A 26,900-nucleotide genomic window follows, 5' to 3' on the forward strand; every position below is an offset into this window, starting at 1 on the left:
TTAGATGTATAATACTGCTTTATTCAATTTTATACATTGATCTGTTAGAAAAGGTACAAGGACTGAAACCAAAAATACATAGTTATAGTTATTGCACCATAAAATAGGAAAATAAAATCTGTAATGTTTGCTCATCTTCAGACTGATATTAAAAAGCATTTTCTACAGCTAGACAGAGTCACAAGGGAATAATTTGTAACACGAGGAATTACATCCAGTTGTCTTTAATTTCTCCTGACTACAATTGAAACAAAAACTAAGATATAGCCAAAGGCTTTAAAACTAAAGCAAAATAAGTGATAAGATTACTGCATTGCCACACTGTTTCAAAGTTCTTAAATATTTCACATTAAAACACCTGTAATACAGATTAAGTTGCATCATCGCTAGTTTTGGGAAATTTATGAATTATGTTCTTGTAGTTGTCTTGACTTTTGCAGCAGCAGCTAGTGATGTTATGATAGGCCAGACAACACATCAACATCAGTTGTAAGCAGTTAAGAATTTTGCTTTTTTTCCATTATGTAAATTACACAAAAGAGTACAATGACTTTACAACACAGTATAGAAGAATGGATGTAAGTTAAACAGCTATACATACAACCTGTCTTCATGTTTAGCACAGTTTTAAATTACTAGCAGCATGTCTAAAATTCAACAGTTTTTATACCAGTAAGGACACACTACACATTTATGTTGAAAAATAAACCATGTGCACTGTAACCCACTGAAGCCACTGTCCATTTCCTCATTTTTGTATTTGCCATAAATTTATTTGTATGGTTAGCTACTGGCTAATGTTTCAGGTTTCTGAAGCATTCGTCATTTGTGAAGGCTCCATAGCCCAAAATATCTTACAAACATGTACAGGTGAATATGGAAAAAACTTATCTACATACATGTACTGAGGTATTTAATACTATGTACATATCTTCTTTTCTAGTGTATGACTTGATGCTTTTTGCAATGGCTGAAAAGCACTGCTCTCCTAAAAAAAATTGGGGGGAGGGGGGGGGGGGGGGGGGGGGGAGATACACATTTTTGATTACATGTGACATTTAAATGTTGAATTATTATGTGAATGATAGTATGCTCTTTTACACACACACACACACACACACACACACACACACACACACACAGTACACAGGCACATACATGAAAATAGATGCAGTCCAAAGTCTACAACCAAGCCTGTAGAATGAGCCACACGAAAAAAGAGCTAATATTTTGGAATGTGCATGTAAATGCAAGTATATCAAATCTTTTGCCCATCTTTTACAATGGCAAAAAGTTAGTCATGCCATTAGTTTTGTTATCTATATTCATGTATAATGGAGTTTACCCTTTTGTAACTACTCTCCCTTCTTCATTTAACACATAGTGAGTTGTAAGTTATCAAATACAAATACATGGAAAAATTTTGTCACAATGTAACTTCATTTTTTAAATTATTTTACTTTACTTGTTATTGCACTCTCACTATAAATTCCCATTATTTCAGGAAAATATATATCTAGTATTTTGAACAGATGTTTGTATGCATAAAATCCAGTGTTAGTTTTCAAACATTCTATTTAGCCAATTTCGCATCAGATGTGAACACTTGTAATAAGAAATAATTTGATCACAGACTTCCTTTCTTTACCATTTTCATTTGTCCCTTCAATAAACAGCTAACAAAAAGAATTAAGTGAAGTAGATACAATCCAACATTAATGCCATCCAGAAATGTGAATTGTCTCCTGCAATTTGTTGTATTTTTTTGAAGCAACCAGCATCATTTTAGTCTTGTGTAGTATATTCACATACTAATGCTAAAGTTCATTGTAACTGTGCTCTTCAAGAGTATTTGATGTATTCTGAGTGCACAGAAGAAGCCAGTATAGTATACTTTCAGTAAAGTATATTTTGTCCTTGGAGACTAGTACATGTTTGATGGGTGCTGTACAACCTGACTGACATAACTATGGAATGTTTTATGTACATATTATTATAAGAAGATTCATAATCAATGTCTTTATATTTGTACAAGCCACAGCATTAACTACAGCTGGGTTACATAGAGCATTATGACTGAATAATCACAGATGATGCTGTTAATGTATATACTGCATAAAATGTTTTAACATTTTACATACATACATACATACACTAAAAGGAAACTATTTTAATCAGATGACTAGTATTCCAATTTGAGTTCAACAGTATTATACTGTGAACATAGCTTAAATCTTAATGTTACATACAACGTTGTTAGAAAAAACAGTTGGACTAAGAGATAAATACTTTTACACAAGACAAGAAAAGAAGAGTACAACCACAACATGCTAAAGATATTCAGATTCTCTCTTTCATACATGAGTTACCAGAATATTTAATGCTGAAACAACTTCATATTCTATTTATTTATGTTCTATTAAGCCTGGCCAGCTAGCCGCATGGTCTAAAGTGCTGTTTCCTGAGGAGGAAGGTATGCCAGTCCCCGGCAAGAATCCGCTTTGCGGATTAGTGTCGAGGTCCAGTGTGTCGGCCAGCCTGTATATGGTTTTTAAGATGGTTTTCATCTACCTTGGCAAATGTGAGCTGGTTCCCCTTATTCAGTCTCAGTTACACTGTGTCGGCCATTGCTGCACAAACACTGTTTCCACGTATGCGTACACCATAATTATTCTACCAGGGTTACACTCATCTGGTATGAGACGTTCCTGGAGGGGGAGGGTGGGTGGGGGGGGGGGGGGGATCCACTGGGGCCCAAACTACACAATAACCTGGGGTTTGGGGTGGGCCGGCGGTGGGGTGGGTGGAGCGCTATGGTCTAAGTGGGGTTGTGAACCCCTGAGGGCCATGGTGGGATGAAGCCTCTCAGTTGTTTCTAGGTCCCCAGTTTAATACATACATAAATACAAATGTACATACATACATACATACACACACAACATGATTTATTATCAAATCCTGAAAACAGATGAGGATGACCTGTGAAGCAAGAGCCAGACAGTCACTTGTAATACACTACACTTATTTACCCAGTTACATTAACTTAAAACAATGAGCAGCTGATGGATATGTCATAAAATATGGACTTTTCTGCATAAAAATTCACTTTTTAGATTAATTTGTTAATTCAGTCCCACCCACATTTAAAAGGTACTGCCATTATTTTTCTCTTTTTTTGTTTATTGTTTAAATGAAATTGTTGACCAGTAACAATTCTCCTCAAACATTCTGTAGTAAATTGGACATAAATGTTAATGAAGAAGGTCGTTTTGTGAACACAGCAGCTGGCTCAGAATTACTTTCTACTATATGGGAAATAAACATCAATTCCATTATTTTGAATGACAGTTTCCCTGTTTTCTTGATAGTTACTCATTGCAAGTTTCATACCATGTGACAGAATTTTTACCTTTACGGACAACTATTCCAACATTAGTGGAGAGAGTCTATCAATTCCTTGGGAGCCAGTATGCCATGTACCCAAAGCCATATACACACTAGAAAATTATACTGCTAATATAAAGGAAGAGATTATTCATTTAATGGAGGTCATCATATGTTACTGTCACATTAACGTTAACCTATGGATTAGTTTTTCAGATAAAGAGCATTAGTATGCTGAGGCCATCAAATGAGGAGACTTCATATGGGCCCAGTGCTTTGTGTATAAATGTCAAATACATGAATGTCATCCGTTATAACTTATGAAAGTAAATGAAATGATTTTTAATTCTGTAATCCTGCATCTTTTCACATGTTGTGGTCCTGAAACTTTGCTAATACTACAAAACAACATAGTCTAATTGAGCATGCAAATCCACCCACTATCATGCTTAGTCATGTATAATACAGTGAGATCAGGTAGCTGATATTAACTTCTGTTAATATGTAAACAACATTATCAAACAATAAAATTTGTACTATGTAAGACTAGAACAACAAGACATTGCTTACATTTAAATAAAACACATACACTCACACTCTCTCTCTCTCTCTCTCTCTCTCTCTCTCTCTCTTTCTCTCTCTCTCTCCCCTAGATAACTATGTATTAAGATACAGTCATGCAGGTACAGGACTGTCACTCAAAGTTACAACTCTAAAGCAAGGACTAGGATCCCACATATGTAGTCTGTACCATGTATTTGTTACATACACCATTTACAAATCCTTGGTCTGTTAGACTGAAGTTTGAAAACAAGAAAAAAAAAAAGTGAGTGTCACACCATATTAGCCACCAGTGATGCAGTTACAGTTCCTGTAAATGTATTCCTCAATCTTTTCAAGTATCCCTCTCAAGAGTCAAACTGTACCCTCAGAATAGTCAGTTGAGGCTGCAAAATATTTGGAATGTTATAAACCGCATATTTTGGGTTCTGGAAAATACAGATAATTAACGAATTATTCCTACATGGTAATTTATGTTTGAATGTGTAGTAAATAAGATGAAGTTTCAAAATTCTGTGTCTGAGTTAATCTGCGAGTGGCTTACAATTCAGTCTTTGTTGTCTGTAGTTCTTACAGAGAACATACATGTGGCAGTGATCGAGGTACATCAGTCTCTTCTGTTCCACAGTTCCCTAAGCATTGGATAAGATGATTTCTTTCTCTAGACTGTTGACTAAAGTGGAGGTACTTCAAAAAGAAAATGTACATTTGATCACAAAGCGTTAATATGAGGCTGACTGGGTGCTGTGTGCTGAAATGGACATGAGTGGTGTATGTCTCTGTAAAGGGGGCAGGAACAAGTGCAAATGAGGAAAATTAATCTTGCAACTATACAACTTGTCTGTGCTCGGACACGTGTTTTTGCCGAAAGCATTTCTTAAAATGAATGACTGTGCTGCAATTTTCAGCATGCATGTATGATGAAAACTTCATTCTCGTTAGTAAAAGAACTGAAAAATTGTACAACATAGTTTTGAAAACTGAAATGTAATTACAATTTATTGTGCTGCAACATGTCAAAAAGCAAAAAACTACAGAATGAATATGGTAATATGCCCCATCTTTGTTTCTGCATTACAGTGTTGTTTCTCTCTTGTCTGTAACAATTATACATTATTTGATATGAATTAACATTTTGTCAATAATGTGAATGTAATGTTAATATTGATGAGTGGTGGAAATAAAACTTAGTTTAATACATAGCCCATTTCATTTGTGATGAGATTTCAATAAAATAAAGAAAAAATTTGGCCAGTAATAATATGCAAAATGGTACACATTTTGATATATCTTCATTCTCCTAACTTCTTTATCTACTATTACGTTGAAGCAGCTATGATTTCTTTAAATGGGCCAATGTACTGCTTCTCTAAAAAGAATATTTTTACACTTTTCCTGTTTCTTTTCTGCAATAGGTTTCACCAAAAATTTTAACAAGATTACCACTGCACTACTATCTTAAGATGTATTCAACACTGTTTAATAAGATGGCAGATTTCTAAAAAAACACCAGTTATGTTCACATTTCAACAGAGTATGGAGTTATGAGTATGAGATGTATTGCAAAATACTTGCCCTTTTGCATATGGCCATTAACATCAAACCATGTTTCAGTATTTTGAATTATTTATGAAACAATAAGTGTGTTGATACATACAGAAAGAATATATAGTTTTGGAGTACAACAGAGAGCAGTGTGTAGACTCCACAATATTTTATTGCGATAGCTTTGCAACATTTAGAGATGTCATATAACTGCCCCAATGAAGTACTGTGGAATTTACATAATGTGATAACCATACTCAAGGGCTAGATCCGCTGGGAAAATGGAAGAGATGAAACACAGCTCTGCTGAAACTTGACTGAAATGAGCGATTGCATTGCACAGATGAAAATGGGCATCCTTTTAAGGCAATGCCTGCCTTATAGTATATGACCAAAGGTAATAACTGAAGTAGTAATTTGCACACAACCACCAGGCTGCTTCACATGGCCAAGAACTATGCATTTTAGCAGAGCTCTCAGCCAGTACTGCATACGTGCAACAAGGAAGCACAGAAGTAAAAAGAGAAGCACAATTTTGAACTGAAATGGTACTACACTTTTCTTATATCATTCTTAATGTTTCTTATTACCACTGAAGATTATGAAAGATTGAGGTGCGTAGAATATGCTATTAACAAGTGCCGTGAAATGAAACTCAACTTGCAAAACTTATAAGAGAGCATCAATAAGGAACTGATCAAAGTAGTGGTATTCTATGATAAATGAGGAGAGCTCATTAAATATATTTACGAATTAGCAGTGTCCAAAGAAATAATCAGATCTTAACTTTAGTTTTCAAAAATTACTTTAAAAAAATATTGATTCTTGAACTTTTATGTACTTTTGACAAAAATATCACGATTGCAGAGAAAAATTGAAATGTGGTTATACTGTACAGTTGTCTATATGAGAGTAATTTTTATGTTTAATTTTTTGTTGTTGGTGGAGAATATGAGCATTTTCCAATGTCAGGGTCATATACCACCACCAACAACCTGGATCATTACTTTTAACAGTTTAATGTTAGTAATTTTTGTTATAATGCAAAAAGTTACAATTTCATAGGGGTTCCTTATATCATATATACAGGAAGGTAGCTTCTACAACAGTTCCTGAAAGTGTTAACTTGTTTATATTTATTCAGTTTGTGCAGTGTTAATGACTACTATGGGAACTGCTGTAGTCGCATCATCATCTGTAAAAGTACTGATTCAGATATGTAGTAAATACATTTGGATTAAAATCCTAAATTTTACATACTTTACACCTCACTTGAAAGCACGTGTCATAACTCTTTCAAAAATATTAATTCAGTTCAGAGCTACGTTTTTACTTGCTTTTGTAATTTTCTCCATATCTAAGGTTAACTTCACGTGTCAGCCTTTACAGAATTACTCCTAAAAACACTGAAAGACTGAAAATGTTCTCTGACATCAGACTTTATGTAATACACGCTTACTACTGCCATGCAAAGTGAAATGTGATTAATAAAAATTTGTTTTAGTATTATTAATTAACCTATGTGTGAAATGGTAAAGAGCAAAAATTTCATAACAGACCAAAGATCTCTCTGTTGTACACTAATTCAAGATGTAAACAAGTATCCAGCCTATCATACAATTTTGGGAGCAGCTTCTCTTGGATATCCTGTACCTCAGCATGATGTACTTTCTTTCTCATCAACTTTTGTTTTCACAATAACAAATGACTACACTGCACAGCCGCTGTAGTACATGATTAATGCATTTCAAAATTACAGTTAGCATCCATTATACTTATAAACTATAATTTAATTTAGCAGTATTTTTCAGAAGATGAATGATATTTCTTTGTTTGGCCATAATGTTTTGTAAATTCTATTACTGCATTGCAGGGAACAAAAATTAACTATATTTTGTACCTAGATTAGTGCAAAATGTCTCAGTAGTACACTGTCATCTTCGGGTACAACAAAAAGTTGCCTGATGAGGTGCGCATCCTTCTAAATAAATTACATTCATAAACAGCAACTGAAATGTTAACCCGTTCATTGGTGCCTCACAACAGTAACAGCATCTGATTATTTATTTTAACGATACGTTAAATCATATGCGAAAGCTTTTATGAGATAGAAATGAAGTATACAACTACCAGTTGCCTGAAATGGAGCAACTGGGCCATTGATGGAATAAAAGATAACGAATCTTGAGTGAGTGAGGGTGGCAGCTACTTTAGCAATCTCCAGAAAAGTAGGAAGCAAAAATATTTTGTTAAGTATTGCAGGTTTGTGGATGAACAATATGCCACAGTAGTACACAGAGACTCCTATTATGTACTTTCCACGTGTCTCCCTCTTGACCTTTGCTTTCAAATGATTAGTTTCCTGAGAAGAATCTGCTGGTTCTGTGTACCTATGGCACCTTCGTCACAGTCATTCTAGTTAGGCAGTTAATAATGTGAAACTTTCTTCTAACTAAAGGTAATTTCTAAGTTATGATCAAAATTATGTTTTCTGTCACTGCTTCGCAGTATATCTTTATATTTATTAACAAAAACAACTACCGTGGATAACCTTAGTCTACAGTATTTAGTTTTATTGTTAAGCAATTTTTGATTTAGAGGACCACCTTTTGATTTAGAGGGACATCATCAAGGGATAAGTAAACATTTTCCTCAAAGACAACATCTTGCTACACTCCTAAAGCTATTCATCACCATTGTCTTCAGTGAAAGTGATCGATTATTGCCTAATGATTACTTTGTAAAACAGAGACAAAATAACAAAATAAATATTCATCATATTGTATTGGGATAGTTGGTAAAATATGTTCCAGTACTTTGATACAAAAAAAATCATCCATCCTCTGAAAAACTGCACATTGCTCCACAATATTAGCAGCACAGTTACACTGAGACTAGAATGACTCGTCTTATGTACATTATATGACTAGATGCACTCAGATCTCCACATTTCAAACTGGAAATGGGATTCATGTAATATGAAAAATATATAAAAAAGTAAATATAAAGTAAATATAAGTATATGTACAGGCAGTATGATAAATACATTTCACTATTTTATATAAATATATCTTACAAAGTATGAAATACATTATTTCTCAGTTATCACCTATGACGCAATGCAGCATCATGCAAGCATTCTATATATAAAAACAATGAGGTGTTACTTCCAGAATTATTAGTAGGGGAGACATAAATTACAAAATTTTAAAAGGAAGGTTGTAACTAGGTGTAGAGAGTATATGCTCATGTGAGGTGACTAGCAGAAAACCACCATTAAAACAACATTTTTTTTTATGTGAACAATGACTAAAATAAAATTTGGCAGCAACTTAAATATTCCCATATGATAATGTCTGTAACAAGTGATTACAGACTGAGAAACAGTGCTACTATAAGGATTTGCATGCTAATTTACAGGAACCGGAGGAGGGGGAGGGGGGGGCAGCATATGAATAAAATGTTAGTATGATTTTAGAATGAAGAGCTAAGTATACCTTCAAACAAGTGTAAATGTATGAACTATTGTTGCGCAGTCTTGTTGTTATAGATACTACATGCTGGAAGTTTGTTACAGACATAAATTTATAAAAAACAAATCATTTATATTGAGACAGTAACTGGTGTCCTTTCTTATACCTTTATTTGTGAGATTTAAACTGAGGATGGCTCTGACATGAGGATGAAGCATCTTTGGTTAATGTAACACAGTAATTATAAATACAATACTGTATTATTTATTTCCTGTAGAATTTCATATATGAATGTGATCACAACGAACCTTTCAGTTCTTCTTAATCAATCGGTACGAAAATGACTACTTGTGAAAAATCTAACTGTTACATTGCAATGACCAATGTATCAAATGAAAATCTGCCAAAAGAATTCAAGACATGCTGTTACAAAAAAGTTTACTTACTGTGAAACAAAATCCTACAATCAGTTATTTTTTTGGCAACCAAAATGAGGGTTGCATATTGCTGCATTACTGTCAACTATACATACATTTATGTACAATAACATTTGTAGTCATTACACTACTCTAAATAGTACAACAAATGTAAAAGGTAATTGAGAAGCTTACTGTTACACAAAATTCAGTTTCCCTATGACTACTTTATAACACAGTTTGCCTTTCCATAGGACACTTTAGCTAAATGATAGCTTATGAAACCCATATGAGTAACACATTTACAGTTACACATGTAACATACAAGATTTTACACTAACAGATTATATTAATTATAGACTGACTCTGAATAATGCAGCAGAGTACCATTATGAACAATACACTTACACATTTGATCTATGCATAACAGTTCTCATATTACAATCAAAAACACAAAATTAGGAACAACATTCTAAAAGTAAATGCACATCAGTCAGCTTATTCTCTTAGTGTTATTGGGCTCATACAGTGCTCTGCATACAATTTTTGATACTAATTTGAATGTCAAAGTTTTTTCTTACTTTTCTCTATATACAAGAAAACTGATAGTAAAGTGTGGGATTATTTGCTGACTCTCAAGAAAGACACCCTATTTTGATTTAAAAAAATTAATTAGGTGTAAATGTCCTGATTATGAAGGAAGAGATGTGTAAGAAACAGGCTAGTGACTTGAGGAAGTGGTGGTGGTTATTTTTGTGTTCTTGGAAACCTGATTTTTGAAAGATTTAGTCTCTTATGATTTACTGTATTATGTCTGTTTATCACCCCTTTAAACTGTTGTCCATGCATATATTGCATAGATCCTGGACCCAACAGGGAATCTTCAGGAATGGGAAAAGTGTTTTAATAGACAGCCATTTTGAGACTACTACATTACTTTGTTGTGTGTATTTTTCTCAAGTCTAGTTTGACTTGTAAAAGGGCTGACAGGTTGCAGAAAATCATCAGTAATTTTGTTAGTTAGGTATCATCAGATACTTGAACTGCTGAAATGTTATATTTTGTAACTTCACATCTCTTAGACATTCATCAGTCAGTAGTAGTTATGGTCCATTTGTTCCAAATGTTTACTGGCATTTGAAAACATCTTTAGTATGATTAGTAACATGTGTTGACGCAATAATATGTGCCACATCAACAAAATATTGTTCTGTCAACTGCTGTTTTGAATATTTCTTAACTGGGCACTACTGGAATACACACATTCTCTCTCTCTCTCTCTCTCTCTCTCTCTCTCTCTCTCTCTCTCTCTCTCTCTCTCTCTCACACACACACACACACACACACACACACACACACACACACACACACACACACACACACACACACAGCTAGTATGTTTGATCCCCGATTCAACAATATGAGCCCATAACAAAAATAGTACAAATTATTGAAACAGTGTTACACAACAGAATAATACTTTTTGATGCACCAATACATGTAACTACTTTAAAGAAAAGAAAGCTCAAACAGATACAAGCAAAGTGGCTTTGTTAACTAATCATGAGGCAATGAAGTGATCCAGTGTAATTGTGTTGATGAGAAGTATTATGTGAAGAAAAGTTAGAGGCTGTGGAAGACAAGCCTAAGGATAAAAGACTATGGAACACAGTACAACATGTTACTAATATTGCCTGAAGAGTTCCAGAAGTATAGAAAACTGTTAAAAGAACTCTAGAGAGGGAGAGCACATTAGAAGATAAAGCAATGCAACAAGACAAGCCAGTCATTCCATGTATTTTTATCACAGTTGAAACCTTCAGTTTTACTATTATTTCAGTATTTTGGAATTGGACATAACATAGTATGTTCTGCCTAACACTTGGGCTTCTCACACCAGATAATGATTATATTTTAGTTAACTACATGACACAACCTAATTGCACAAATATATTGATCTACACATTTAGCCAATAATTTAATGGATCTTTATATCAACAACACTGACAACAACAACAACAGTGGCAACAATGACAACATCAACAACAACAGTAACAATAACAACAGATATATTACTGATGGCTGCACAAAGCAAATCAGGAGATGGAAAGTGGTTCAGGAAGGCACAGTCAGTATTAGTGTAGGAAGCCTGTACAGCTGTGGGAAACCCACACAATTATATACACACACAATGAAGAGTGGGAGGTCCAGGAGCCATGTATTAGTCTTCATCTTTTTTTGCTTCAGTCATCTTTGGTATCCTGCTGCCATCGGAGCCCATGTTGGGGCAAGCCGGAGAACATGCGGAGGCTACCTATGGGCAGCTTCCAGGAAAATTAAAGAAAAGTCACTTAAAAAGAGAGGGAGCCCTGAACATGGTCTTCAGCTGACACAAACACTGCTACTGCTGCTGCCGCTGCTTGTTCCGATGTGTTGCTTTTGCATTCAGAGTAAAGGTTATGTAGTAATACGATTTCTAGTTTTGCAATATGTGAATTAGATGAGGGTGACACACTCTTAAAAAGTTATTTGATAATGGTAAGACTGAAGCCTCATCAAAGTTCACATTTACATTCATAAATATGGTAAGGAAAGTTCTGGCACAATGTAAATAACTTAGAAGTAGAGGAGACAACTCACTGAAATGTAAACATGCCGACTCCTTTACTCCTAAATTATTTACATTTACATCTGTACTTGTTTCAAACACTGCTCTGTGTTGCCTTAAACTGATTATTTTCATCATTATTATTCTGTTTGTGAATCTTTCCAGGAATGAGTGCAGTGGCAGACACATTGTGGATGTATGTGAAGTAACTTTACTACAAAAACGTGTGCTCAGCCTGAGACGTAAGTCAGCCTAATCAAAAAATGTAGAATAAATAAAAAGGAAATAAGCTAAGAGTTTGTAAAGAGAGAAAATCAAAGTGACCTGAACAGTCTGCGTGAAATGAAAAGGATTCTGTACAGTATTTAAGATTTTGTTAAAGTAAAAGAAAGGCATAATAAAGTAATCAGAAATTGTTTATTGCCCCAATAATTTTGTTTGAGAGAGGACTAGTTTGAGGTTGCAGTCAAAAACATGTTGGAGGAATTTGCTTAAAAAGGAGGTAAGTCACCAGCTTCACCCATTAGCATTGTCAGATAGAACCAAAGTAGGATTTTTAAAATCTTAGAATAAAATAATTAAAATTTGAACAGCCAAGCTACAGCTTCCATACTGAGACAGAATCATCAACATATAATCATATGTTGAAACTGATTTTTTTTAATGTTACATACATAGATATTTAGAATATCTCCCTTACAGGATATTGTACTGGTCCATTCCTTAGAAAACAATATGACTAATGACATGAACTCTGAAATTTGAAATGGTTCCAAAGAATCATATCTTGTCACCTAGAATGCTTAAAACACAGTATTTTGAAATGCTGTGTTGTAGTTGCAGCTCTTTAAGCTTAGTTACCCATAAAGCATCTGTTTCAATTCAAAAACCATTGTTATAATATGTTAAAAAGCTTTCTTGATGTAACTGAACACCATAGCATCTTATAACTGAAGATAGAAAATTTCTAGCTATCTCCATTCTCCACATGAAGTTTAAGTACTTCCAGTGACTGAGGCAATGGTCAGGCCTGTAACTTTAATTTGATAGTCAACGTCACTCATTTATCATATTGGATACTAGTGTGAAATTACATGTGAGTATTTTTCCATTCCTATTTTTTTTTATTTATTTGATGTAGTTATTGATATTTTGGACAGGGTGCCCATGAGAAGTCTGCATGCAGTTTGTAGATTAATGTAATGTCTATGCTATTTTGTTTCCCACTGCATTTTAAATGAATTTGTAGGAAAATCCCTATGAAAACTCTAGGCTTGTGTTTATGCATTACTGCAATGATCTCATTAGTATAATATTGGAGCAGTTATGTACAGTGACCCGAATCCATAAACCAAATTGAAATGGTCCTTTTATGTATTCTGTTTGCAGAATGAAAAGTCTCCCCCCCCCCCCCCCCCCACTTGCTGATACAGTGCTAACAAGAGGTGTTTCTACAAATGTACAATACATATATCTGAACTTGTGTTTATTTACTTAGCAGTAATTCATTACATATATAATATTCAAAACTGTAAGATGATTTAATAAACAGAATATGTAAGTCCAATCTCTATGGATGGTTTCTAAATTTTGTAATTCTCTCTTCATTCACAGTATGCTTTAAGATATTCATAATGGTTTTTATTCCCATCTCTGACAATGGTAGGATGAAATGTTAACTAACAAGCATTGCCAACCATCTGAAAAATTGCATTTTTATTATTCTTTAGGTGTAAAATATGCATTTCACAGTACAACTTTTCCCTAGGATTTGACTTTGTACTGAGGAAACTGCCAGATGTAAGGATGAAAAACTGTATATGGGAAGCTAAATTTAAATGGAAAATCCATGAAAGTGATGTTAAATCATTCTGAAATCTGTCAACTTGTTACTGCATCATGGCATATGGTATCCCACAAAAACACACACACTCCACAGGAAACTGAAATCCTGTTGAGGCATTGCTTCAAAATACACCTTGATTATTATTATAAAGTTCTTTTAGACTATTGATGGAGATTATCATTTCACATTTAATTTTTTTTTTTGTATATGTTTTTTTCAGTAATATGTGCCTTATCTACATACATGTATTTTAGTGTCCCAGTAGAAATAATTTTATGAAAGTAGCTCAAGAATGTTCTCCAAGCAGTAACTGGGATTTATGGCAGGCCATAAAAGCTGTTAGTATTACTTCAGCATTCAGATGATCTTGCATGAGAAAACTAGGTAAGATTCCTACAATTTCCTGAAAGTTTAACTTGTGGGAAAGCTCATAAAAGAAGATGGCAAGATATGGTAAGTCCATGGCATTTTCTGAATTACTTTGCACATACGAATGTGTTGGTATTGTTATTTGGTCATGTTTGCTTGGAGACAGGTTCAATATCTACTTTTTGTAGTCCACATCGTTACCATTGAATAAAGAGATTAGTGTGGGTGTGGGTGTGGGGAAAGGGGGGTGAAATAGGGATACAAGAATACCAAACAACCATTCTATAATAAAACTACAGATGTCTTGTGGCAAAGCTGAATAACACTGACTCTCAATAGAATGCTGTTGGGGTTGAAATTAAATACTATAAAATTTTATTATTCACCAATAACTTCCAACTTATCAATGAATAATAAATGAGGATTTGAAAAATATTATCATTATAGAAGCAGCAGAGAATACCTTTAAGCTTACTTATTCACAGTTTCTGCAGATAATTTTGCATGCTTTATGATATCTTTAAAAAAATATATCAAATTTCTTAACATTGAGGAATGACAGCCAAAATTACATCATCTCACGAAACAATGGGGTAATTAACAGGTGGTGGTGTCTGCACATAGAGATTTGACTTAATAGTAAACAAAACATATGAAAAATATCTTGAAAAGGAGATCATGAATGTATCAAAACAGAAAAAAAATTTGTATTAACATTCTTGAAATGCTAGTTCCTGATGTTCAAAACAGCTAAGTGTACTAAATGTGGTTAATCACCAACTTTGTTCCCAGAACTATTTCAAAGAATCTTTTGTGTTTTTATTCACATAACTTGGTTATTTTATCTGTATTATATTAGCCAAATTATATTTTAAGAATTACTGGTATGTCTCAACTGCAATGCAGATTGTTCTGGCACATTGAATATCTGTTATAAAAAATTCTTCCCCTGATGTTGTTTATAGTTTTTATTGGGCTAAACATTCGCAGGATAAAACATTTCAATACATGGAATTAATGCTAACAATTCCCATATTCACGCCCAGAAAATTTAATAGCAAGTAATTAAACAGTAATGTTAGTGGTTGGGTGAAGAAATACCAGTAAAATGAGAAATCAATTGAATAAACCAAGGTGTAGGCCTAAACCTTTTTAAGTTGGGAATGTCATATCTCATGTCACAGGTGCGATTTATTTTTGTAGGCATTTGCTAAACTATCTGAGTTAACTGTTTCTTTTGCCAAGGAACATGCATGATTAAACATGCGAGTAGTTGGCAGATTCGTCTCAAATTAAGAGCAGATGCTTAACTTTTGAGTGTTTGTGCAATGATAGTTTTAAAGATAAATGAAACAGAACTATTGTTAATGGTGTCTGCTGGATGCTGTGTTACATTTTATACTTGTTTCCTAATATCATAAGAAGTTGTACAGTTCTAATGTCAGTATTAAAATTACCATCTTGTTTAATTCAAATTGACATGTTAGTGTTAAAACTGTAGTTGTAGAGTTTTGTTGCAATAATTTTTACTTCTGACTGAAATATTTCATTAGATTGAAGGCAATTTGGAAATGTGAGGAGTTTATTTTGAAGTGAAACATTGAAACAGAACTGATGTGCATAACCATTGCAAGAACTGATTTTTTTTATCTTCAGTAGCCTTTAACTATTGTACAAAATGTGTCAATGATTGTGATAAATTTTATCAGCTGCCTAAAATATCACAGTATGGTTTCAGAGTTCCCTGACTTTCAAACTAACACACACACACACACACAGTATCCCTGGTTCTCAAGTTGAGGTAAGAAATGAATGCAATGCTATTTATGTGAAAATATTATGAGCATACATTGTATTTCTCCTGAAAATGACAGCAAACAAAGAATCATTTACTGCTTCATACAAGTGGAGTGTGTGACTGGCTTTTTCATTTAAATTACAATTACAGTGAACATTAATGTTCCTCAAATCTTATGTGACTGTGCTATGTGGGGTCACTTAAAGTTTGCTGTTGCTTCCTTTTGACATGTTTTTCTTGACAAAACAACTCTTATTGTAAACAATCTTTCTTGATATCAAAGAAACAATGCTGTGGAATGATTCTAAGTACAACATTTCTTTGAATATTTGTGTGAGGGTCATACAGAATGAAAATGACCATTTAGGTATACAAAACAGATTATTTATTGGAAAAAACTTACTGTTACATATAACAAGCAACCTTCATTTTTATACACAATCACCTTCTAAATTTGTCTTATCTGGTCACGAACTTCAACATTACCACATTATACTCCACTGCCAGAAGTTCATTAAGCCAAGTGGTCAACGCAAATCGTTAATGTGATGCCAAGAAAACTATGGTGAGCCATTCAACATAGGAGGTGAGAAATGTCTTCTGGAGGAATTGTGCTTCTTCAGGACAATGCTTGCCACCACACTGTTGCTGCACCTAAGAAAATGCTGGATCAAATGAAATGGGGAATTTTTGATTATCCACCCTATAGTATGGCTCCTACACCCTATAGTATGGCTCCTAGTATTTTCCATTTTTACCTAAGCTGAAAGATTTCTGGGCAGTTAGTATTTTTTAAGTGGTGAAGAGCTGGAGAATGCAGTTACTGACTAGTTTAATGAACTGGTAACTGTAGAGTATGTAACATGGGAATTCTGAAGCTCATGACCAGATACAACAAATGTTTAAAGGCAGTAAGTTATGTTGAGTGGCGAAGGAAGCTTTACTGTTTTTTCTTATCAATAAACACTGTATTTTTAATTTTGTAGAACTAAATAGTCTTTATTTTCTAGCTGACCTTTGTATTTTTAACTCTTTAACATTACTGGTTTGACCTATAATCAAATCTCAAAAATGTGATCCTGTATCTGAGTAAGAATTTTTTTTAATATTGCATGGTCAGTGATCTACAAGGGCACTAATTCTCCTACATTGCACATTGGATGCATGACAAACAACTACAGTTTTTTTTTCCACAATTTCCTTCTGAGGTATGTGTATGTAATCATTATTATTGTGGTACATGATCCGTCAATTGTGTACACTTTATTTTAGCGAAGTATAACAACATTGTCTGATCTGGTGGCTACACTACCTAACTCTGTTGCTATAGGATGTTATGGGTGTGTTCAGTGAAACATTTGTATTATTGGTAATGCAGTTATTACCAACTTCAACATGAAAAATAGATTACAAATTAGTTAGGATTTGTGTGTCCAAGTGTGGGATAGCCTCAACTGCAAAATATTGATTCACAAGTAGTGACTATTTCATTTTTCCAATGTCAGTTGCAGATAGTGGACACACATTTGACAGAAATACCATGAACAGTTACACTAACAGTCAGCTGTGAAACATTTTGAACAGGGAATACGCTTGAAAAACTGTGAGTTCATTTGCACTTACAGACTTGTGAAACAGAGTGCAAAGCTTGAAATCAGAAACAAATATTACTACTACTACTACTACTACTACTACTACTACTACTACTAATAATAATAATAATAATAATAATAATAGCTTTAAAAAACAATTTGCCCACCACTGTATTAACCACATAAATGATGATAAAGAGGCTGAAAAATGTATGGTTACCTCCAGTTTCTAAGATGTATAGAAATTTATTACACTTATGTTAGTATTATAATTCCTATTACTTTGGATGTCACGATGTTACTAAACTGTAGCGCATAAATATGACACATAAGTTACATCATTTTTTGAGATGTGATATATATATATACTTTAATTATTGTACCTTACCATGTTTATGTGTTACTGTTTTATATTTCTATGTACATGACTTTTCGCATGTCTTTAGTACACCATTCAACATAATATTCTTTGGACCAAACTATATAAATAAATCCAACATCGAGCAAACTGTAATGTCCACTCCAGGAAACAAGTTTTCCTCATGAATTGAATATTCCATCAGTTTTTGGGGTGCAGCTGGGATATTATTAACTCTTGTACCTATATTGTGGCTTCCACCCTCTCAACCATTTTAGGTGAATCACTTGCAGGTCTTTTAAGTGCTTTACATTGCAGAGTAAATGTGTATTGGTTGAGCAAGAAGAAAGAAATGTTAAGTCTACAGCCTTTTTACTGTACATTGGAAATATTTCATCAAAAATTGCAAGAATAATGAAGAAGCATGAAGTAGATGTGATCTTTCCATCTATCTACGAAGACAGCTGTTTTTCTAGGGTCTGTGAAGGGTGATCTGATGTTATGAAGGGTGGCTATACACAAAATTCCTTGTGAGTGGCATAAAAAGTATATAGGACAAATGACAAGCACTGTAAAAGAATGTTGCATTGAACAGCAGTGATACACTCACTCTGCAGTGGTTTAGCATCTTATTTCCACTGTCCAGAAAAATTATGATACTGGTCACAACTTCATCCTACTTTGTTTCAGTGGTCAAGAACGCTGTAGAAATACAATTAGCAGAAAACTTGCTCAACTGAGACTAGGGTTTCCTGTTCGAAAAATTATGGGAAAATCTTTATTTTGCATATGTGATCTCAAAGGAAATCTTGTTTTATATCTACACGGTACGGCATTCCAACATATGCCATTTTTAATCAACAACCAAATACTTTGTAATCACTGTGGATTCATTGATTCTTCAATTGCTTTGTTAGGCTGTCAGCCAATATATCAGTATAAGATTTAATAATAGCCTGCAAGCTCTCCCAACAAATGATGAACTATGTGAAATATCGTTGGTTGGAACCAAAGTAACCACTAACTACCAGGGAAGGAAGAGGAAAATTACTACAAACAGGAATATGAATTTTTCGTGATCTTTTAGGACTTGTGTGGGTGATATAGGCATGGTTTTTGTGTTACTCTATAAAACTGCAAACTGTTTTAGAATAAAGAAATCAGTACTATTTACATGGGTTATTAGGAGATAGAATGGAGTTCTTTTGTTTAAATGTTCAGGTTCCTTGAATGTACAAAAGCAGGTACATATAGAATCAGGTGCAAAATATACTGAAGTATGAGAAAATGAGGTGTACCATCTCCTTAAATCTATACTTCTTACACTTTTTGATTCTTCCTGTGGTGCTGTAACCAATGAATATTGGAAATGCTTCCACTGAAAATTTTGAAAATGGAACAGAGGTACTGGAGAGTGTAGGATGGACTGATCTGAGGCTGTTACTGCTGGACACGCTTCTGAGAATCACTGGTAGCATTATACAATTGGCAGTTAAAACTGTTGTACATTCAGTGACAATTGTCAGAGGGAGCACATGAAGTAAATACTTATGGTACTTCACAGCAATGAAAATTTTTGAAAACTGAAGCTAACCTGGTTCTTATGAACCATTCTTGATTTCAGTACCAAAACATTAAAACTAGTTTCTCCTCATCAATGATATAGGAAGTAAGTTAAAGTTTGTTAGAAGGCATTATATGAAGTACCGACACTATGAATTGGAGACACAAAGTATTTCCGTAGAGCAACAGCATATGAGTGTTTCCTACTAGTGATCATCACTGCAGCAGAGGGCAGGAGCTCTGGCAAAGCCTTTTGGTGGACTGATGATACAGGATGATTTCACCAGCAAAATTCACTGTAAAAGACTGTATTCAGATGTTATTGCACTGTCTATTCTGATGGGTCCCACACAAACCCCCTAATGACCATCAGTTTTTCTACACAAAATACTGTTGTTTTTGACTTATCAGCATTAGCTATAAGATTTTAAGTGCTGTTAAAAGGTAAGTGAAATCATTGAGTGCTCTTCCCCCTCCATCTCACCAATCCTCCCAAATGTCTTCTCATTCATGCCCTCATCCCTCTTCTGCATAATGTGTGCCTGCTATTTTACTTAAGGTTGTTTCATTGTACCTTGACATAATATAAACTGTCACCTACAGGCTGTTGTGTACTTAGTATCAAACTGCACATACCACGCTGACACAGATTAGCAACACAGGTGACTTTGTTTAATGTCTCAAAAATATTACAACCATTCACACCACTCAATTTTTACCACAGCCAATATGTAAACATTCAACTGGATGTAGGATTGTAATTTCCATCCTTAAACATCAAAGAACTGTTAAGGTACCAGTACATATGATATACTGCAGTATGTTCTATGAATTGCTAATTCTGAAGACTCCAAAATGGAAATTTTGAATCTAGTCATTGCTTAATGAATGTTATATGAATTACATAGGCAATTAACTTTTTTGTTTTAGAAATACTCTGCTTACAGAGAGAATCTGAAATGTAAATGTCACCACAAATGCTCTCCTTATTAGCAACTACGAAAAACAGTAGTGTGTTCCTGTAGTACACTGGCAAAACAGCCACACAATCATTGTTATAAAACTGTTTGAGCAAAGAAAGAAAACTAATTTTGTGTCATATCCAGAGCAAAATTCTTCTCTGAGCAGCAGAAATTATTAAATAATATAAAGAAGCCATAGATACTCCAGAAAAAAAGAAAAAAAAGGAAAACAAGGCTTTTTTAACTTTAAAACCTCATGCAATTGTTAATATGACAAAACTGCCCTGAGAACTTAAATGATTTTTTTCTTTCATGGAGGTGCACTATCATGTAGAACTTATTGAAAGGAATTGTTGCCATTTGACTGTAGACTGTTATTAATTTATTTCACAAAATTATGATTTGAGATCTATAGCCATTCTCAAGTGGAATTTGAAATCTCAAAAAATGTCTAACTTGCCTAAAATGACATGTCATTCTTGAAACACATTTATCTATTAATGTTCAGGACAGTTCATGAGGCACATCTTTTTCATAGAAGGGAGTCAGAAGCAAAGGGGTATTGGTACACTTCTTGTAATTTTGAGAAAAAGGTTTCAGAATTACCTTGAGATTTCAAAAGGGCACTTCAACTTTTTGTGTGTATATTAGGCATAAAACAGTGTGTAGCATTTTCTGTTTGCTTCTTGGAATAAGAGGTTAATGTACATGATCAGTTTTGCATCAAAATTCATAGAAGTCTGTATGCACTTGTATCCCTTTGTTTTCAGAAAATTATGCATTAAGAAGAATGTGATTTATGCTTTCCCTGTAATGTTTTGTTACTGGTTGTTATCAATTCAGTTTTGAAAAATTGCTATTTAGAGCTATAACAAAACATTTATGTTATGCTACATGAACACCATTCCTTTTGTGGCTTACAATAAGAAAGAATAAGAAATAATAAGAAATAATAAGAAAGGTCACTATTGAATATGTTTTTCACCATCTGCTTTACTTCCCTCTATTCATAAACCACAAAAGGGTCAATTAAATAACATACAACACAAAAAATCAGTCACCCTTTATGAATGTAAATGTTTCATGACATACTGCAATTATTTTGTTTTTCATTTACCAGAGAGCACAAACTGGTTTTTCACTTTAATTTGTTTGCCACAATTATACATGCTCTACTACACTCTAGACAAACTTATTTTCTGGGAAATTTCACTTTTACCCCTTAGCTTCTGACCCTCTCATATGTAATGTAAACTATTTCCTTATAACATGTATAGTAAATATTGAGCGCAATTTCATGTAAATATGGAATGAGACAGTTTTTAATGACATATTGTGTAATGATTAAAACTGATTCAGCAGATGTGCACTACACGATTTAACTGTTCAGTCCCCTAGTGCTACACATCTTCTCTGAAAAGAAAAAGACAGAGAGAGAGAGAGAGAGAGAGAGAGAGAGAGAGAGAGAGAGAGAGAGAGAGAGAGAGAGAGAGAGAGAGAGAGAGAGAGAGAGAGAGAGAGCACGCAGAAAGATGGCAGTGCAGAATAGTGAAGGATAATGTACTAACAATTCTTTGGTGAGAGATACACAAGGCACAATGTGGAACTGAATGAATATATTCTTACGGTGTTTGCAATAGCTAAAATCTTACATGTGAATGAATGCTTTCCCGGGGTATACAGCTAGTGAAGAGTTCTCGGGCTTCCAGGCAGGTGGTCATGGTGTCTTCAAACTGCAATATTTCGATGAGTGACACACTCTTCACCTTCACAAGAAGATGTCACTCATCGAAACGTCACAGTTTGAAGACACCGCCACCTGGCTGGAAGCCCGAGAACTCTTCACCAACTAAAATCTTTTATTCATTAATGCCACATAACTAAAGAGGTAAAAAACTTGTCAAAGAAGGTTACATTGCCATAACATATACAGTATTTGAAAACTGAAACTGAAGTCTGTAGGAAGATTGTTCATTTTACTGTACTCACCCTGTAACTCAGATTGCACTATGAATGTGTTTGACTGCTGAGCAAACATTTTGAAAAATGGGCACAAGAATATGTATAATGAACTAATTGTGTAAAAATGATCTAAATTATTAAGAATTCTCATGTAGCTGTGAGAACAGCTTTATATGGATTTGTGAATTTTGATCTCATTTGTATTAAGCATTTTAGCTTTTCTTTTACTTGAGGAAAGATGTTTTGGAGTTACTGTGGCAGACCCACATTTAACAAGTAGGAAAGTAATGTCTGTGTGACATTTAACTCAGATTTATCTCTGTCAGCAGAGCTTGAGACCCACAACCCACCCATCTGGTTGTACTCATGGTTCTGAACAGTTATCAAACCACTGAATACAAGCAGAGAACCAAACTGGAAATACTTCTTATGAGAACTGATAGTCATCTACTCAGCATACAGCAAACCAAGAATATAGTGTGTATCTAATCTTGGGCATAGCATCTGCACTGACACACATAAGTTTGTAAGGTCTTTAACAAACTATCTTAAAGTGACAGATTTCAGTTGCTATTTTGGTTTGGCTATACTATGGCTTTCAGAAATACTACTTAAATTTGAAATGTCTTGTTTCTGCATGTGTATTTTATATGAGAGACAGATATGATTATGATATAGATGTACAGCTAAGATGAATTAAATTTGAAGGATGAAGAGGTGAGATCTTTTATCTTGTTACTAAAAAAAAATTATTAGCAGAATGTCGGATAAGCAATTCAGACAGAATTAGACTAACTTCTCATTCAGAACTAAACCAAACTTAGATGTGCTAATTACAAGAATGATTTAATAACTTGTTACATTTTTAACATAAGTAATTATATTAACTGTAATATACTCATCCACTCTGCTTTTGAAGTCTGTTTCGACATATATTGAATGTAAGCTCAATCTTATCTAGAATACCAAACAATCAAAGTAGACTGTTACTCCTGTGTGCCATGTATACTCACTCTTCCTTTTCAAAATTCGCAAATCACAGAATTTAATATTTGAAATATCTGTATTTGAGGAGTAGAGTTGTTCAATGATATTAAAAGGTTAAACAATATCAAAGAATTAGTGTTTTGGACAAGTAGAAAGTGTGGAATCTGCACATAAATGTTTCCTTTATTGTTTCTCCCCTTCTCTAATACCTTTTGTGGAATCAAACTTTGTACACCTGGACTTGAAAACATGTCAGGTTTTAATCACGAATAATGGTTAACATTCTTTACCTTTCAGTGTCATGGAAATTTTGGAAGAAGCATGTACAGAGAAAAAAGTCAGCAGTAGCAGCAGCAGCAACAGTAGCAGAGTATGTATTAAATTTCTTAACTCACTCTTAAGTAAATGTACAGCTAAAAGGCATGCAAGGCTGAAAAATCTTTTGACCTTTTCATTTCACATTGAATGTCCTTCTGCATAAGGTTTCATTTGTGCTTTTTAGAACATTTCACTACTCAACAGGAACTCTAATAGCATTTAGAAAGTGTATACACCATATACAGAAAAATCTTTTCTTTAAACTAATTGAAGTTGTCCTGAAAATGAAGTCATTTTAAAACCATGCATTAAATGTCCACAAATATCTTTTTAAATGTTACAGCATTATTATTTCATAATTTATTGTCAGAAATCAGATGATTCCAGGGATGGTTGCAGTGGAGATGAATCTTTTTATGCACATCCTTGAAATATGATTTTAAAGAACTGACCTTAAAGTAAATTTTTAAAATAATAAACTGCTGTGAAATGATCCAATGTTTAAATTAGTCATCAGAAACCACACATTTATAGTTAATGCAATTAATGAACACATTACAGGTTTAGATTGAATTTTATGACATAAGTTGCACTTATTACAACATTTCTTTTTAATTTACTTTTTTTGATAGTTGCCTTAACCTTGGAAAATATTTTGAAGTGTTGCAGCTTGATTTGAGACCTGTAATGGTGAAGAAAAAAATTTACCCTGAGTTGAATCAACATAACAATTATGAGATAGACACGTGTAATTTCTTTGTTTTGTATTTTGTATGTTTTAGAGGAGAGAGCTGTGCCTTATACTATACATTTAGTAAAGCGTGTGTTAGAGAAGGATAGGCTAACATTAAACTTTGAAATCTGGTAACCGTTCAATATTTAGTAACAAGTAATTTCAACTTTTCCACATTAAACAACTCTCATGCACACAAACTGAAAGGGAATATTGTACAATGTCATATCTCACATTGAGATCAGATTATTTGAGCACTTAGTCATGGTAAAGCATAGAAAGAAAAGACATCAATAACAATCAATACATGTACATGCATAATTACACGATTATGTATAAGTATTACTACATACACTGGCACGAGATTTCTCTTCTGTGCCCCTTTGCAACTCTAAGAAATAAACTTCAACTTATCTTAAAGTATTCTATTAATGTTTGCAGTCACGTGAAAACAGTCTATCCTAGGATGTCTGGTTCATGTGACTGTACATTGCTACTAATATATTTGCCTCTTGCATTGTTGTGCCTCAGGTAAATGATGGGAACCATCATTCAGAAATAAATCACAAGTTTATTACATATGTTACAGTCTGAAGGACTTTAAAATTTAAATATGTTCAATACATTACATGCATGTACCATTTAACATCAAAAACATACAGCTATTTATATTGTCCTGTACAAATTATGCATGGAGTAATTGTTAAACATCACATTAACAAGTGACGCAGCTCTCATATGTGGAAACATTATTAGCTGAGTCTAAAGTTATGCAAACATCTCCCCCACTCTGGCTCTTCTAGATTTATAGTCAGTGGCTTCAGTGAGGTGCTGTTGAATAACTGAATAAATATCATGAAATAAAAATAATCCTCTGACAAAGTCAACAAAAATAAACATCTAATCCATATAAACACCGACATTAATTTACATCATTAATGATACTGTTGTCTATCTCTACATTATTAAATACAACAATGTTTTCCTCTCATCAGCAACACATAAACTTACATGTATATAACTGTTTGTATTGTCCGTATAGTGAGTGATGTGACTCAAAGCACCAACCAGTCCGGTATAATCCTCAAGTGAACTGTGAGCACTTACCTTACTGCATCATTTGATCACCTGCAATAATAAAGTGAACTTCTCAGAAGCTTAACGACTATGACATAACAAATTAACTGTTGAGAACAGTATTTGTATCAGAAGTAGAAAAAGAAGAGTTAAATGGAACAGCAGTCAGGAAAAATACAAACAGTTGATTATCTTGGCTCATTATTCAATTGTTGAATGAATCTTCTATTATCCAGATTTGAGAATTACAAGTAAGTGTTTGCTATTATTCATCAAACGATCATCACTGTAAACAGCCCTGCACTGCAAAAATACACTCTAAGAATAAAAAATGATGAACCATGAAGGCACTTATCACAATGGGATAGAAATCAGTAGATGTGATGTCCATATTCAAAGAAATGATTTCAGAAAAATTAAATGATTTATTCAATAGAAAGGACTTCACAAATAGAGTGAGTGTCCATCTTTGTCCCGTATAGAAGCAATTATTTGGCTTGGCATTTATTGATGCAGTTATTTGATGTCCTCTTGAGAAATATCATACCAAATTCTGTGCAATTTGTGCACTAGATAATTAATATCCTGAGATGGTTGGTGCCCTTCATGCTCCAGATGGTTCTCAACTCAGCAGAGATTTAGCGAGCTTGCAGGCCAAGGTGAAATTTGGCAAGTGTGAAGACAAGCAGTAAAAACTCTTGCGATGTGCTGGCAGACATTATCTTGCTGAAGAGTAAGCCCAAGATGACTTGACATGAAGGGCAACAAAACAAGGACCAAATGGGTCCTGCTACAAAAAGAAATAGTCTGGGGGGGGGGGGGGGGGGGGGGGGGCTATCACTCTTGGTTGTCAGGCCATATGGGAAGTGAGAGTCAGGTTAGTATCCTACTCCTGCCAGGAGAGTGTCTAAACAAGGCTTCAACCTGGAATCTCATTGTCTCGAGTAGACTTGTATTCAGTGATGAGTTCTGCTTCAAATGGAGCCCCACTGACCAGCTAAGACACGTCTGGACACACCCCCAAACAGCAGTGGAATACCAACCTGACTGCCACCAGCCTTAAGGCCCAACAACCAGGAGTGATGGTCGGGGGTGTCAAATCTTTTCCTACCAAGACCCCCTTGGGTTGTCGTTCACAACACCCTTACCGCACAGTGGTATATCGACGATATTCTGTGCGCCATTTTGGTGCCTTACATGAGACGCCATCCTGAGCTTACATTTCAAAAAAATAATGGTGACCCCACACACAGAAAGAGCCTCTGCTGGTTTCCTCAAGCTTACCAAACCCTACCTTGACCAGCAAATTTGCTGGATCTCGTCAACTTCTGAGAAATTTTGGAGCATT

The 26,900-nt window shown here is 34.2% G+C and overlaps 1 protein-coding gene across 1 annotated transcript in view; it reads right to left on the reverse strand.

Moving 5' to 3' along the window:
* Positions 1-26,900, reverse strand: part of LOC126291470 (uncharacterized) — a 323,747-nt gene continuing 296,847 nt past the window's right edge. Inside the window, exon 33 of the mRNA XM_049984981.1 lies at positions 1-25,603. The gene's annotated coding sequence lies outside the window, so the exon portion shown is untranslated. The remainder of the gene's footprint in view (positions 25,604-26,900) is intronic.

This window comes from Schistocerca gregaria, chromosome 9, assembly GCF_023897955.1.
Source record: "Schistocerca gregaria isolate iqSchGreg1 chromosome 9, iqSchGreg1.2, whole genome shotgun sequence".
In the NCBI taxonomy this organism is placed as follows: Eukaryota; Metazoa; Arthropoda; class Insecta; order Orthoptera; family Acrididae; genus Schistocerca; species Schistocerca gregaria.